We start from the raw sequence: 4,435 nt of genomic DNA, 5'->3' as shown, positions 1-4,435 counted from the left end.
GATGCAATAAAAATTGATATCTCCGAATCGATTAAACATTCATAATGTATACAGTAACATGAAGTATTTGCTTAAATATTTATAACAATTCAAATACTATTTCCTCTTTATCTATAACTCTAGTTTAAACAAGAATATCTAATAACGAACAGTAAAGAGCAACAGTAACGAATCACACTTTGAAATTTCATTTTATAATTATATATAATTATATACTCTCTCGGAATGTGTAACCGAAGATTAAAACTCGCACGATTCATCATAAATAAATAGCGAGTTAATCCTAGAAGCCAGATAATTAATTTCTCCACCGAATATTAATTTTGCATAAATATCCTCGAGTCTAGTAATTACCGCACAGGAAGTCTCTAAAAGAACGTCGGTTCTTAAGCGTTCGGTAGCAACGATAAATTGTGTCGCGAATCATTCTGTACGAGACAACGCTCTTTCTGAACGTCTGGTTCAGCTGACGATACCCGAGGACGGAGATGAAGCAACGAGAGAAGAGGCCGGATAATGGCCGGTTGATATAATACGATATAATGGGACCATATAATACGGTGGGTGTAGGCGAGGCGTTATTTATGTATGGGAAACGCTCGGTCTACAGGCCTCGCGGAATCAACAGCTGGACTAGATCTTTTGCAATCTTCGTCTACCGGAGTCTCTCGATATTATTGCCTTCGCTCGACATCTAGTCGATTAATTATCGTTTGGCGTTGGCGTTTTCTGTACTTTATCGACCTCGAATCCGGTCCCTTTAAGCTTTGGTCACTATTCGCCTCTCTTCTCGTGGCAGCAATCGGTGCTGAATCTTATTCGTTGTTTGTGGCGTTTCTTCCGTTCGCGTTGCTTTCACCGAGCTGACCTTTCCCGTTTAATAAAACTGATAAGACGATGCACTTGAAACGATCGCCTCGAATACCGCGTTTATAGAAGGCGACGTGGTATAGCTTCGCGAGGCTCGAGACTAAATAGAATTCGAAGGAAAACGAACAAACAGGTAACGAACATTCAAAAATATCTAATTTGGTATCCATCGAGAAAACGGTATCGCGTCGGATGAAATGATCGTCATCGAGAAACGCAACGATAACGAGGACATCCAGGTGTTCCTTGCGCCGTCTTTTTCTTCCAGCGACACGTTTCATACAGAACCCGCATAGGCTTGCATTGACATAATTCAGAAGCGTGCGGTATACACAATTTATTTGCAGACTGATCACGTCTCTTATAAAACACTGGCCATTTAACCATATTTATCAGATTCTTATCTTTTTGGACTACGACTCCCGTATCCACTCGAATTGTGTTAATTCTTGATGTCAGAGGCGATCGAAATTCTTATACAATACAAACTTCGAAGTGAGAATAAAAGAAAAAAAAATATACACGTCGAATTGGGTAACCTCTTCCTTTTCGAAGTCTATACCATCGAATGTCGTAGAAAGTGGATATAAAGAAGAATATTCGCGTTTATTTCGATACAAATTATGGAGCTTCTATCGTACTTGGGTTTCCTATCGGTAACACGACCACGCAAGACTGTAAATATCGAGTACGCGACGAAAAGACACGTCTCGTAGCATTTCTAGCGAATTTAATACGTTGCGCGAGGTGAAATTTCCGAGCAATCGAGCGAGGAACTCGAAACCAACCTGCACGCTCCACGACCTCACAAAAAACGATGGATTTTTGGGGAGATGTTTCGGAAACTCGAAGCTGACACGCGTCGTAACTTCGTATCGTATGGGGAACGCGTAACGCGGAAGCTTATACGACGTATGATGTAACGTTTTCTTAACATTCTTCATAAATTTCGCCTTTCCTTATCGAAAGGCAACGCGTGCAAGAGAAACGTACAAGGAGACAGTCGAACGACCACGGATGTCGAATCGAATAAAGTTTTGGTCCACAGGTTTTTCATTAGGCGCAGAAATTTTTTTTATGCCTAATATTTAATTATCATTTCGTTATTATATGTTAAATTGCCAACCTTTTAGTTTCTCGAATTTGTCTTCATTGAGAGGTCACTGTAGAAAATCTCATACACGTGATACAGTTCTCATGATAAAGCCATCAGACTAAGACTTAGTGTATAAATACACCGTAATAGAAATCAGGTTGACGATTTAGAAAATTCGTACTTGAACGTACCAGAATGACGAGTAAATATATAACTATAGTTACAAATATAAATGCACAGAAATCATTTCTACACCTAACATTTTTTGAACACAAAACTTTCAAAGTATAACACGTTCGATTCTTAAAGTCTTCCAAGTACGAGGTCCTCTCTATGTGTCGCCAGATGGACCACGATGGTCGAACGCGTCTCTATTTACATACTCGACGCATTGGTGCATCCTAGAAAGCACCTACGCGATCTTGAAAGCCTAACGACGAAATACGATCTCTAGAAAAATATGTGGCGAAATATCGACAGATTGAAAAATCTCCGGCTCGCGGAGCAGTTGGTTCGTGAAACTCGAGATCGAGACGGAGCACGGTCCAGGACGGATCGAAAGCGGAATTTTGCGATCTATATATCGTCATCCCGCACCGATGGAGGACGATCGGTTACCTCAGCTGCGGTAGCAGCTGACAAACCTTCTGCCGTGCCAGCTTCGTCGTTGAATATCCACCAGAGGATATTTTCTGTAGGACAGGTGCTTGCAATCTGCTCGCGCGACAGCCGGCGTTCGTGACGATTCGTTGGCGCGCCAGAATCATCATCGAATGATCCTGTACCCGGAGGAGAACGTGGACCATCCGTTGATTAATCAATTGACGCTCGAATTAAACGGTGGTGGTATCGAACTTACGGTATCATTGGAGGAGTAAGAAAATATCGAGCACCGGAGTTGGCTCGGATAAGATCGTAGGATTACTAAAATCGAGGGGTGTGCTGCGACAAAGAGGCAGCTCCAGTTTTTTACGGTTTCGAGGCTAGAACATAATCGCAGATTTTTAAAATCCCTTTTTTCGTGGTGCAATAACAAAGAATGACTTTTGCACTAGTTGCACGATTTTTTGTATTCTGCATTTTTCGTTTGTATCGAGAAATATTTGAAGAATAAAATAAGCATATGTGTTTGAACGAGAATTTTGTTCTCTTCTTTCTTAATTTCCCAAAAATTTGAAAAAATGGAGCTGCTTCCTTATCGAAGCACTCCCCTCAATTGTCATTCGTCAGTCAGAATAAATTCGTTAATAGGCCAGAATCGTAATCGAGCGATCCTGTATCCAAGGGAGATCATGGACCATTTGTTAATTGTTAGTAGATTATTGAACTTCCGGTATTATTAAACGTCCTCGTAAGAAAATGTTGTGCAGTAGAGTTGGGCATGTTCAGATAAGATCGAAGGATTACTAAAATTACGATTGCTCGGTCAGAATAAATTCGTGGCTACGATACATTTCGCCAATTTCTGTGCTCGACTACGTCTTTGCCTCGATAAACTTCACTGGTATAATAACAGCAGTGTTATTCAAATTACCCTTGCGATTCAAAGAACGGACACTTTTTCTTTCAATTCTTTCTTGTGTTTCATCGCTTCAGGTAAACTGAAGAAATTGTCGGTCGATTATTTTCGTCCCACCGAAGTCGGTGAACCATTTTCGCTGTTTAACGAATGAATTTCGACGTACCGCGCGGCGCCAGCAAAAGCCGATCAAAGGGACAATAGCAAAGCAACGTCAGACGGAAATCTCGGTGGTTCTCTGCTCCTTCCGACGTCTGTTAACGTTAATGCTCGCGTGGCACGGCCCTTGTACAGCAAACATTGCTTTAGACGCGATTACGGTGGAATCAACATAAAAGAATCGACTCTGCGGACCTCCCACCAGTTGCCCTTTCGAAGGCGCCTCTTACCGCCTTGGCAGACACAGCTTCGATACTCGCACAGTCGGAGAGCCAGTGATAATTTTACTCACGTCATTTTCAAGCGAAGATAATCCCCTTTCTATGGTGGGATAACAGCTGATGATCTCGAAAACTGTCGTCTGGCAGCCAGTCGTTGAAAAAGTGATGCGTGGGCGTATTCTGAAACATGTAAAAAAGGAAAGAGTGAAGTTACGTCATTTTGGAATGGCGGATTTTTGTTACAGTGACTAAGATAACAAGAATGACTCCTCGCAAGGTGGTTTAATAAATTTGCATGTTTGAATTTGTTTTTTTAAAGCGGCCCCATTTGCGGTTGCGACCCATAGTTTAAGAACCTCTGCTGTAGGTATATAAATTTTATATTATTTTACCTTGACCTTACGTCAGTATAATCTATCCATATCGTATAGAAAAAGAAAGAGCGCTGTAGGAACCAAATTTACCCTAAATTCAATAAACAACCCCTTACAGTGCCAACCTTGTACATAAATTTCACAATCTATATTATTCTACCTTAACCTTACGTCAGTATAATCTATCCATATCGTA

Source organism: Hylaeus volcanicus, chromosome 4, assembly GCF_026283585.1.
Source record: "Hylaeus volcanicus isolate JK05 chromosome 4, UHH_iyHylVolc1.0_haploid, whole genome shotgun sequence".
In the NCBI taxonomy this organism is placed as follows: Eukaryota; Metazoa; Arthropoda; class Insecta; order Hymenoptera; family Colletidae; genus Hylaeus; species Hylaeus volcanicus.
Note: the sequence above shows the minus strand (reverse complement) of the source record.